Source organism: Mauremys reevesii, linkage group 20 (genome assembly GCF_016161935.1).
Source record: "Mauremys reevesii isolate NIE-2019 linkage group 20, ASM1616193v1, whole genome shotgun sequence".
NCBI lineage: Eukaryota > Metazoa > Chordata > Testudines > Geoemydidae > Mauremys > Mauremys reevesii.
In genome coordinates this window covers 7,938,232-7,950,964 of record NC_052642.1, presented here as the reverse complement: position 1 = coordinate 7,950,964, position 12,733 = coordinate 7,938,232, and the positions used below count along the sequence as shown (strand labels likewise).

The 12,733-nt window shown below is 41.8% G+C and overlaps 1 protein-coding gene across 11 annotated transcripts in view; it reads left to right on the top strand.

The window, feature by feature from the left end:
* The window catches only part of CAMKK1 (calcium/calmodulin dependent protein kinase kinase 1), a 163,288-nt gene that overhangs the window by 61,637 nt on the left and 88,918 nt on the right, over positions 1-12,733 (top strand). The gene's annotated exons all lie outside the window — the stretch shown is intronic.

Here is a 12,733-nt window from a genome sequence, read left to right as displayed (position 1 = left end):
TTTCCCATCATGCCACGTGAATGAGGTTGTGGTTATTGGAGACATGATTTAATTTCATGTGAAGTGTAAATATATTGCGATCTCCCTCTCCTGATTTTTTACATTTTTATTGACTTTCAAAAATAATTCCTCAGGTAGAAGCTAAGTTCCTCAGACAGTGTTTCCAGGATTGCATGGACTCTCCAAGAGCCCCACCAAACAGCTTTGTGAATGTGCAGATTACACAGTCCTATTTCACACCTCAGAGCTCACTGAATAAAATAAGGCATGCAGCAGTCCACGGTGATAAAGCAAGCTGTACAGCGCTTGAATAATACAGGAAGTGCTCACAGACAACGTTGAAACTTTGATAGGGTTTTCTTTGAAAGCTCTGCATAATGAAAGGCCTGTATTCCTTTTGTAAGCTGTGTAACCTGCTCTCAGAATAGCACTTACAACTTCACTCAGACCATAGAAAGCTATTCTGGACAGAGTACTGGGAAACAATCCTGACTGGAGGGAGGCAAAGATGTACTGATCTTTTCCTTCCCTAGTGTGTGAGATTCCAGGATACACAAGGCCATTGGTAGTTCTCTTAAGGCCAGATTTCCAAAAAGGTCAGCTCTAGAGCTGGTGAGGATTTTTTTCATTGGAAAATGCTGATTCATCAAAACCAAAACCTTTGGGGGAAATATATTGGTTTTGACAAAGCTTTTGTCAGGAAGGTGTCTTAGATCCAGGATAAAATTTAGAGAGAGAGAGAGACCCCAGGCTAAGATAGCCAATAGCTCAGGAGCTAGGGAGACCCAAGTTAAAGTCCTTGCTCTTCATGAGGTTGAATCTGGGTATTCCTCGTCTCTGGTGAATGCCCTTTGTGAAAGGGCTTCGTTTTGTTCTGATGCAGAACAGAAACAAATTCTGAAATCTCAAATATTTTTGCAAAACAGAATTCTTGTTTTCTGGCCAGCCCTACGCAGCTCCCATTTGGTCGCTTATTTTGGTGCCTAAATGGGAGCTGAGCTTTTTTGAACATCTATCGCTACATGTAGATGCTGAGCACTCAAGAATCTGGCTCCTCCATGAATTCTGGCCACATGCCTGTTTCCCCATGTTTCTCTTCCTCTTTTGCTTCCTGTTTCTACAACCCCTTGGTCTTCCTCTTTCTTTCCTTCCTCCTTTCTCTACTCTTTACAGAAAGATAGCTGCCAAGCCAATACAGTTCAGTGACCAGTGGTTTCATGCTGAAGTTTCATCTTCCATCGTTAGATAGTAAGAATTTAATGGCACCTCCTGCCCTTCCCCTGCATGGGAGTTGAAGGTCCCTGACTGCAAAGACCAGAACTGTTCCTCTGCATGTAGTAGAGTGGAAACAGGATTTGGGGAGTGTACATGGGGGGTGAGGATCCCCAGCTCATCACAGTGTAATGCTCCTTGGAGATCCCTCTGTGGCAGGGGGAAAGAGGATGGAGTTGAAGGTGGATAGGAGTAGGTGCAAGTGGTGATGGAGTGGGGAGTCTGTGACTACACAATATCTGATAGCCTTGTCCTACATAGAGGGATTGCTGATCTAGCCCTGAGGTTGCAGTAGGAGGCATAGAACAGCTGGGATGGGGAATCTTTTCCCCCCTCCATCACCTGTACTGAGAACCCTCAGCACAGTCTGGTCACTCAAGTGGTTGCTGGAAGAGAGAGCAGTTTCCACACCATTATTGCCACCAAATCTCCTTTCCCTTTGGAGGCAGCAGCTAGATGGAGGAACCACACTAGCCTTTTAGGTGGGTCCCAGTTCTCCAGTTTCATAGTCTTCTCATGTACGTGCCTCCCTTAGTGTGGGAGATTTTTAATAGCTTGGGGGGTTCAGTGCGGCGAGGTACATTTAGTGGTGTCTGAATTGTTTGCTCCAGAGGAAGGGTTTCAGTGATGGTCATCAGAGATGAGAGAGGCTGCATGGTCAGTCCACAGGAACGACTTGACAGTGAAGGTGAGGATGGGAAGATGAGTGACCCAGTAAAGATAGGGGGATTCAGGGTCTGTTGGAAGGAAGAGCTGAGGCCTGCCTAAAGGGATGGGTAATATCAAAAGGTTCAGAGAGTCAGATGAACATCTAAACTATTGGATGCTTAACTAAAGGTTTTAAGGTACTGCCCACAGCTTATCCTTATGGGCTAACTCCTAACCTCTTACACCCATGCCACCCTGCTGCAGTCAGTGAGGTGTAGCTGAGGGCAGAGGATAGCTCTGTATTATGGAGGCTACATCCTTTAATAGCTAGAGCATGAGCCTGGAAGTCAAAACTCTGGGTTCTAATCCAAACTCTACCACTTAGTTACTGAATGACCTTGGGCAAAGTCACTTAGCCTTCCTGTGGTTTAATGTTCCCCTTCTGAAGAATGGATATAATTCTGCTTACGCCCTTTGTAAATCTCATTTTGATTCTCAGGTGAAAGATACTGTAAAAGCACAAATTATTATTACTTTTAAACTATTGTTCTGAGCAGTGAGATAGGAATTCATTGCACTCTAGCACTAATAAAAGAGAATAAATATATGAATATAACAAACTATAGGTGTCTGCAGTATTCTTTAGCCCCAGTAATATCCTTTAATGGAGGTTCAGAACAAATTTGAGAAAACTTACTTGACTTCTGAATGTCAGCGCTGTAATTCTGCAGTGATTTTTACAGTGCTGGGAATGAAATTTGTTTCAAGGTAACTGCAGTGGAATATATTTATAACAAGTTCCAATCTGCAGGGAAATTCAAAAGAATCAAAACCCTCATATATAAAATCAACATCTTAGTCAATAGATGTTGCTTTCGAAAAGAAGCTTGGTTTGAAATGCAAATGCAGAGACCTTCATTTCTCTTCTCCAGTAGCAGTTTTTATTGTGCAGTGCTGCATTTTTAATGGTCAGTTTAACGTAGCTATTAAGAGCCCTGCTATACCATGACTGAAATACTTAACAAAGCTGCATTCTATGGAAAGCATCATTCATATTAATGGAGCATCACTGCAACAGGAAGAGGTGAAGGGATACATTGGCAGGGAGTCTAAGTCAGAGGGACTTTGTGATATTTTTAAAGACAACAATATTATGGTTCAGGTTTTAAGGGTAGCCTGGAAATCTATAGGCCCAATCTTGCAGACTTTGGTTATGATTTTTATTATCTGTATATTTTGCAGTACAGCCCTCCTCTAGAATCCTTCATTTGTTCAATATAGAGTGTGAGTATGGGTATGTGCGCCCAGAGGTTTTCATCTGTTTCTTTTCTGTATTTGTACAGTACCTAGCACAATGGGCCCCGGCTGTGATCAGGGCTCCCCAGGCACTACTGTAATTCAAATAATGGTATCTTTTGCTTTCCAGGCTACTTCTGCCCTGATTTACATCCAACATAACCCCACTTGCTTCAGACAATCATTTTAAAAAAAGCAAGGATGAACAAAACTTTCTGTAGTTGATTGTGCCACACAAGCAGGGTTCGTTCTTATCTGTGTACCTAAGTATTTAGTTGTACCTGGGGAGCTGAGTGTGCCAATCTGTGTGAACTGAGATGAGAAGGTGCTATAGGCTCTTGGATAGGAATCTGCAGTCTTTGTGAGGGTGGGGCAGAGTTATCTTGGGGAGAAAAGTTGCTATGGGTTTGTTTGTTTTTCCCCTGGCCCTGAGCTTTGATTCTCATAGGCATTTAGGGGTAAATTTAGAGGCAGGTTGAGAGCTCACGTCCACATGCTCACAGATACTTGGTTTCCTGGGAGCAAACTGTAGGTGTTGGTTATGTTTGTGGAATACACATTTCCTTAGTACATCAGAGTGTGTCTGTATGTTTAAGGTCAGCACTGTTCTGTCCAGAAAATACTTCTTTTCCCCATGGAGGCTAATCTTTTATGGCGTCTGTATGAGTCGACCACTGAAATAACGCCTCCTGCTAGTACTCTTCTAGGAAGTGTCCAGGATAATTGTGCTTCAGTGAGGTGTTTCTCTGTAAAACTGAAATGAGAGGGAAACATGCAGGACAGTAGGCTCTGGGTCAGATTTTGAAAGCTTGGCCTCCATTTTGGCACTAGGAATTTTAAGACATCAGTACTATATTTACACCAAAAATTTTATTTACTCGTGTGGAATTTTAAAATAGAACCTCACATTATTATTATTGCTCAGTTGTATTATAGTAGCATCTAGAGGTCCCAACCAACATTGGGATGCAATTGTGTTGAGTGCTGTTTAGAGAGATAGGACAGCATCTCTGCCCCAAAGAGCTTGCAGTTTAAATAGACATGTCACACAAAGGGATGTGATGGGAAACGGAGGCACTGGGAGATGAAGTGGCTTTCCAAAGGTCACACAGGAAGAGCCACAGCCAGAAATTGAACCATATATCCTGAGTCCCCAACAAGTCCTTTATCATAAGACTATTCTTCCTCTCTGGCCAACCAATGCACTAATTAAGATAGAGGATAAGAAGCTGCTGCTGACTAATGGAATAACTCCTTTAGCTCACTCAGTGGAGAACTGTGCTGAAGAGTCTGGGCCCTATCTCTACTGATGAGCCATCCTGTGGGGTTGACATACATGCTATTTCCAACTAGGGAGATGGGCCAAAAAGAGAAATGGAGGCTGACTCAAATAGAACTCTACTGGACAGTGGTACTGAAAAGTAAGCAGTGAAGGTGGTTGCTTTTTATTACAGAAAACAGGACTGATGACGCTGTCCTGTAAGAGGTGGCAGGTAGAGGGGAAATATGGGCAATTACAGAGAATGTAGAGCAGAGGCTAATCACTGACTAGTGAAGCTCAGATATTTGGTATCACAAGGAGAGGTGAGAATGAGAATAAATGGAGTGATGCACTGGTATCTTTTGCACAACTACCACTAGGTTGTTTATCATTTGTTAAGCATTGACAGTGAGCTCAGGCCTGTACAGGACACAATACAGACAGTTCCTCTTCCAGTTGCAGTCAAAACAAGATAGATATGGTTGACAAAGATGTATGAGGAAGCCCCCAGGATGAATAGGAATTTGTTTAAAGCTTACACTATTATCTATTCACTTGCTTCTTGTGTGCTTCACTGCAGAAGAGAGTCATTAGAGTGGATTTGAATGAAGAGAGAGTAGTCACTTGGCAGAGTGGAGTTATGGGCGGGGAGAGGGGACATTCCAAGTGTCTTGGTTGATGCCACATTGAGGCTTTTATCCTGCCAGAGATGAAATGGGACAATGGTGATAATTATGATCATGCTGTGCTGCTTTTTATACAGATCCCTAAGGAAGCTTTGGTAAACAGTTCCTTTGTGAGCTGAGAGGCCAATAGGGCAGGCTCACAGACTTGCCTCTCCAGTAGTTGAATAATCATTAGGTTTCAGTGCAGATGATCTTTCAAGTCCTTTCCAGGTGAGTCCTGTGGGACACATTTGTACTGAAAGCAATGGTGAGCTGCATGTGTTAAAGCACCTTTAAAACTGCTCCTTTCTCCTTGCACTGACTGTTTGGCATCATCAGTCAATGTCTTTCTAGAGACAGTGCATTCATCATCCAGAGCTAGCAGTCATTACCCAAGGTAAATTATAGTCTTTGCAAAAATGAAGATTAAATCCATGAACATCCGCACTTTGTCAGATATGCAGGGATAGTCTACATCAATCAGAAACCAAGATGGATTGTCCAGCTACACCCTGGGATGTATCAGTATTTCTGATCCGGTATTGGCTATGCTTTCATCAGTCATTATACCAGGAGTTGCAACAGTTCAGTGCTTTGCCACCATAGTTCCTATGTTTAAAACTAATCTCAAAAAAACACTAAAGAATGTGCTGCAGGTAGATGGATGGGATGATCTGATAGGTCTATCTACTGTGGATATCTGATGTATTATAGAAGAGCCTGCCATACACCTATAGAGATTCTGCTAGTCCTTTTGGGGTTGCTGTTCCTTGCCTAGAAAGCTGAGTGGAAATCTCCTTTCAGGAGCGGGGCTAGTTCTTGAACTGTGGCCAGGGGGACCTGTTGCATAAGTTCTTGCCCTAACTCTGTAGTACACTTACTCTGTAATTCCTTTAAGATTGATTAATATTACTAATGAGATTACTTGCTTTTCATCCATAGGTCTCAAAATGCCTTAAAAAGGGGAGTAACGTGATCTTCAACTGAAGCACAAAGAGTTTTAGTACTAAGGTCCATAACAAGTCATTGCAGAGCTAGGATTAGAATACAGGTCTCCTGACACAGAGTCCAGTGTTCTGTCCACTGGACTCCACTGTCTCCTTCAGTATTAGCTGTCTGTATATACAGCTCTCAGCTTCCTCTTCATTATATACAAGATGATGACATACCCAGGGTACAATCCAGACTAATGCTATAACATACCCAGGGTACAATCCAGACTAATGAGTGGCTGTCTCACCCCTGCCCTCTAACCTGGGCTGCCCTTTACAATGCTTTGCTGCTGTCACCTCCTGTCTGGACTGCTCCTAGGCAGCCTTCAGCTTGAAAGTCACTCCCAGCTGTGTCAGTGTGTGTGTGCTGCCCTCCAGCCTTGGCTTTTACCAACCTCGGTTATACTGCAGGGTGACCCCAACACACTCTGTCTTACATTCTGGGGGGGGGAAAGGGGAATCTATGTCTTATATTGCCCAGCCCTCTCCTGGACAATACAGACTTTATATGAATTTGTATTTGTTTAATAGAAATAATATGCACACATTTTGTTACCCCAAGTGGAGTTTCACAGACACTTCAATTTAAACATACTGGATTAGATAAAACAAGTTTATTAACTACAAAGAGAGAGATTTTAAGTGAGTACAAGTAATAAAGCTTAAAAGTGAGAGATGGTTACAAGAAAAATCAAGATAAAAAGCAACTGGTTCCTAAATTAACAAACTAAGTTAAATTCAAAGCAAAGTTTTTCTCGTCACATGCTCTCAGCAGTTTTACTGACCAAACTTCTTAGGTCAGGACCCCTTTTCAAGTTCAATGGCTGCTTTCTTTGTCTGTTGTGGTGCAGTGAATTAATGGACACAGAGAAAGAGAGAGGATGGGTGTGTTGGGGTATTTGTCCCTCCTTTTTGTAGTGCCAGTCCCTTTTTGGAAAACATTTCCAGCTGAGATTCTGGAGACAAAAAGTGGAGAAGGATGTTCCCTAACCTGTTTGAGTTTCTTTTTCTACCCTTTCTGCTTGATGACTGTTTACTGCTTAAATGCAAATTAAGCAGAGCGCACATCCCTTTGTTTGAAACAGTCCTGTTTGCCAACTTCTGCTATGGTATGAAACATGTGGTAATAGCATTATACAGGGAAATCTTATAACTTCACATACAATGCTGCCACACATATTTTATCAGAACAACATTGACTAGCAAATTATGAGTTTTCAGCTGATACCTCACAAGGCATACTTGTAGAAATATTACTACAGCAGTGTGTAGGGTGTGGACCCAAGAGTACATTCTGTCACAATAGATTTTTATGCTGAACTTGCCAGATTCCTCCTTTGGCTATGCTGTTAGAACTGAAATCTGGTTTATTGTCAGGATGGGACCCTGGTGCCTGTATTTACAAAAAAATTGGAGATGGGAGCTTGTCTCTCTGAAAAATCTCATTACAGACTGACTTTGAATCTCCTTATCGCCATATCTGATATGACTTGTCTTACATAAAACGGCAGAGATATTGCAAATGAAAAAGAAAATGTAAGAACTTTAAAATACCATGCTAGAGTACTGTATTTGATAATACAACCACTCATTCTCCTCCCCCTGCCAAAAAAAAAAAATTATAGCCAGCCTGTGAAAATAAAAGGCCCCTTTCTCCATTTGCTAATCTGACTCTTTCTTCCCCCAACTACCTAGTATGGTTAATCGGATCACCCTTTCTTTCCCCCAGACTTTCCTGACTGATTAAATTGTCCTTTTCTCTCTTGCTCTGTCTCACATTCTCACACTCACACACTTTCTCTCTCCTCTCCCTGGGTGTTTGAATTCACCATCCCCAGAGCCTGCCTGTCCTATCCATGCCCTGGGATCACTGATTAGGTTGTCCCTATCTCTTTGTTGCTCAGGCAGCGTAGTGTGTATAAGTGGAAGGCCATACAGCATATGCTTAGCAGAAGCAGAGAGCGTGAGACCAGATAAGTGGTTGCTCTTTCTTACTTCTCAGTGCTCTTGCTGCTGCTGCTGTACTCAGGCTGAGAAGAGTCTTTAAGGATCTGCAGAATTGCAACTTTTAGGTCTGTAATTGAGTGTCCAGAGTGGTTGAAGTGTTCTCCGACTGGTTTTTGAATGTTAATTCTTGACGTCTGATTTGTGTCCATTTATTCTTTTGCGTAAAGACTGTCTGGTTTGGCCAATGTACATGGCAGAGGGGCATTGCTGGCACATGATGGCAACCCCCATCTTTTCATGTTCTCTGTATATTTATACCTGCTCCTGTATTTTCCACGCCATGCATCTGATGAAGTGGGTTTTAGCTCCCAAAAGCTTATGCCCAAATAAATTTGTTAGTCTCTAAGGTGCCACAAGTACTCCTTGTTCTTTTTGCTGATACAGACTAACACGGCTACCACTCTGAAACCTTTAAGGATCTGCTATCTACTTTCCCACTATCTGTTTCCAAAGTCCAGTTTTGGGAATTAACAGATTCTTCATCCTCTTTCATTTAGATTGCATCAGCAGTAGAGTGTACTCATCACCTTGCAAGATCAGGCCATTAATTATTTGTTCAGTTGTTTTGAAGCATCTAGTGCAGAGATCTATGAGAGATAGAATACTGAACTGGGTGGACCATTGGCCTCGCACAATGGGGCCAAATTGTTCGCGGTCCTTAAACACTGCTGTAATAAACACAATAATATGCTACCTCTGTATTTACCCTACTTAACTAATATTTAACCTACTTATTAGCTCTGAATTTTTGTATATTATTATTATTTTGGACCATCACTCTGAGAACAGAGATTAGTACCTTTTAAGGCCAGAAGTGACCATTGTTATCATTTAGTCTGACCTCCTGCATAACACACAGGCCATAGAACTTCCCCGAATTAATTCCTGCTTCAAGTATTAAACTAGAGCATATCTTTTAGAAAAACATCCAATCTTGATTTTAAAATTTCCTGTGATGTAGAGTCCATCATGACCTTTGGTAAGTTGTTTCTATAGTTAGCTACCCTCACTGATAAATTCATACTAGAAGTAAGGTGCACATTTTTCAGCTTCCACCCACCCTTTGTAACATTTTAACACTGAAACAAACATGCAAAATTAAAGGACCCTTCCACCTCCTTCTTAATTTATGGACAGCTCCTGTGGCTAATGCAGAGAACTGGAAGTCATGAAATCTGGGTTCTTTTCTCGTTCTGTTCTGACACAGTCTCACTGTGCAACTTAGGCAAGTCACACAACCTGTCAGTGTCTCCATCTTTTACATGGGGATGTAATAACTGGACTTCTGGAGTTGGTCCTAGAATATGGACTCCCGTATTTGATTCTGTGACTTTGATTTCTGATCAACACTGATCTCTTGTGCTTTTTTTTCCCCCCTCCAAGGGAGAGCCTCGTGCATGATGACAAACAGAGCATCTTGTTTTAAGACAAAACAAGTACTGTACATTCAAATAGACACAGCATTCTAATTCTCTGACAGCCTTTTATCAAAGGATCTTAATAATGTTATAGTTCCTGTTCTGATTTATCAGCAGTTGTGAACACATTAGCATGATGGAATCAATAGGGATTAATAGGCAGCAGGTTTAAAACAAATAAAAGGAAGTTCTTCTTCACGCAGCGCTCAGTCAACTTGTGGAACTCCTTACCAGAGGAGGTTCTGAAGGCTAGGACTATAACAGTGTTTAAAAGAGAACTGGATAAATTCATGGTGGTTAAGTCCATAAATGGCTATTAGCCAGCATGGGTAAAGAATGGTGTCCCTAGCCTCTGTTCGTCAGAGGATGGAGATGGATGGCAGGAGAGAGATCACTTGATCATTGCCTGTTAGGTTCACTCCCTCTGGGGTACCTGGCATTGGCCACTGTCAGTAGACAGATACTGGGCTAGATGGACCTTTGGTCTGACCCGGTACGGCCATTCTTATGTTCTTAAAATGCTATCTTTAAAGAACACTGGGTCCAAAGACAGATGTTTCTCCCTGATAAACTGTGTAATTGTCTTGTTGTTCTGCTCCAGAAAAACAATTTAATAAAGTGGAGTCTGCCACTCTTCGCAGCTGACATACTGCAAGCAAAAAGAAAGTAAATATATGTATTTATTTTGATTTTTGTAACATAAAGTCAAACACGTGGTGCTTAACATATTTGGTGCATTAATTGAACAACCTATAAAATTCTGTCTTCCTCGCTCCCGTCCCTAATGTAGCTCTGTTCCTTTGTAGATCTCTGAGCAGTTTGCAGAGCCGATGAATGTCATTATCCCTATTTTACAGATAGGGAAACTGAGGCACAGAGAAGGGAAGTTACTTACCTAAGACCAGTGACAAATCCAGGAATAGAGCCCAGGTTTCCTGAGTTCCAGCTCAATGCTTTATCCGATGGGCCTCACTGCATCAGCCCCCTTCATTCATCTACTGTACAGCCAAGTATTCTTCCCCATCCCTCTCCTCCTTGGCAGCACAGCTCAAATGGTACTGCACTGCCAAGGCTTCTTCAACTGGCAGCTCTCCTGAGGACCCCCTCCACAGGAAACAAGGTAGGAAGGGACAGTGGAAGTAAATACAGTTGAGGGCAGGAGCCGGAGGCAGTCTTGTGTGATCTGTCACAGTCGATAGGAAGGAAATTAGAGTGAGACATTTAAAGTAAGGAGCTAGGTTACGTAGTGTAAGCAGTTTGTCTCTGTTATGCCTTATATTCTGTGTACTATACCTTTATATTGAGAGATATTCCCCATGCTTCTGCATAGATAGCTGCCATTTTTGTTCAGATGCAGCCTGCTATAAAAGAGATATACACACATTGCACTCTCTCAAGGGAGAATTTGCTGCTGTTCTGAAGCATATGTCATTCTGGCTGAAAGTATGTGGTCACTCTTTGCATGTAAACAAACATGTTTAACAAATTGAACAAGGAGGGAACAAAATAAGATATTGCATTAAAACAAAACAATGGATTTCATCTTCTTTCACTGTGTGGGGAGACCCTGGACTGTTTGCTTCTTCATTTGAAACAGACATGATTCATCCCCTTTAAATGGTAGCTATATCCAAAAGAGAGGGAAAATAATAAACCCCAACCCTCAAAATCTGAACAGAATTGGGCCACCTGAATTCAAATAGTGGGCACCTGTATCTATAAATATTTTCAGAACATAGAGGACAGTTGTATAACCTGAATGTGTAACAAGAAGCGTACAGCAACAACTACAATACACATTACCCACTCTATAAAGAGTGTACTGTGGTGATGGTAAAGGCCTTACATACTACTTCTGTCTTACTCACATCGCTGCTGAAACGGTTGAGGTTATAATACATATTATAATACAACTGGAAATGGCCTTGTTTAAATAACTGCCAGTCAGCAAATGTTAAGGTGTCCTGTAAAAGGGAGGGGGAAGGAATTGCCCTTGTGCCCTTCTTTTGTTTCTTCATGACTGATAAAGAGAGCCTGTAAGGTTGGTTTTTGTTATTTAACAGTTATTGGAAGGTTTTTTTAAGCTTGGTTTTTTTACATTGTAAATTCAGGCCCTAATAAGCCTGGAGGTCTTTATGGTGTCTAATGAAATAATGACATCAAACCCGTCAGGAAAGTTGAGCTAGTGAGAGGGGGGAAAGGATTTTTAATCAGACTATTAAATATCTCTTTGATTTTCTTCACACCTATTTAGCTTCAGTGACTAGTATTTTAGAAGAAAGGAAGTTAAACCCACTCACACAGTTAAGGAGTGAGAGCTAACAATATACCACACCTGAGACACCCAGTAGGCCCTCCTGCAAAAGCCAAGAAGACCAGAGTTGGCATTCCTGAATCCAAGTCATCTTTAACTTTCTCAGTGGTGAAGGCTGTTGGCAATATCCTGTCATAAATGTTAAGCTTCATTATTAGTTGGGCATTTGCTGGAAACTTTCCAAAAGAAAAGTCAGTCTAAAATTTCCCACAGGTGTGAAGATTCCTTCAAAGGGTCATACAGCCTTTCAAACTAATCTCGCTTCTCCACAGTCCACTCATGGGTGAGTGGGCAGGTTAAAGTCTGACCCAGAAGTGGTAGAAAGCCCTCAAGAGTCTTCCTAAGTGGTGAAGTTGAATAAAGGATAGAAAGAAGTTTTAGAAAAATGGTTGAGTCATATGCAAGGCATTATGGGCAGACAGTGGTTCTGTCAAAGAATTGAAGCTCTCAGTGCCCCAAATACTCAAAATAGGGGTAGTCCCTTGAGTCCAGGCTACTTTAAATATAAATTCTTTCTAAAAGGATCTAGTCCAGCTGGAGAAATTATCTTCCACAAAAATGAAATCTTTGGGGTCAGGATTAGCAGAAGTCCCGCCCACATCCATCATTAGAATTTAGATGAAAGCTACCCTGCCTTATTACATGGAGTGAAACTCCATTAGTGAGAGCCCAGGGATCCTCAGGAATCTGTTCCATTCCCTACATCTGCAGTGGTAAGGGAGTTTGTCTAGAAGAGCCAAGCAAGTTCTGTTTCTATGCTCTCTCACTGCCCCCTGCAATTTCTCTCTCAGACAAGCATGCTGTGGTATTCAGTTCCCCAGCATGCCTAGTAAATTAAGCATCTAATTCAGTATTGAGTC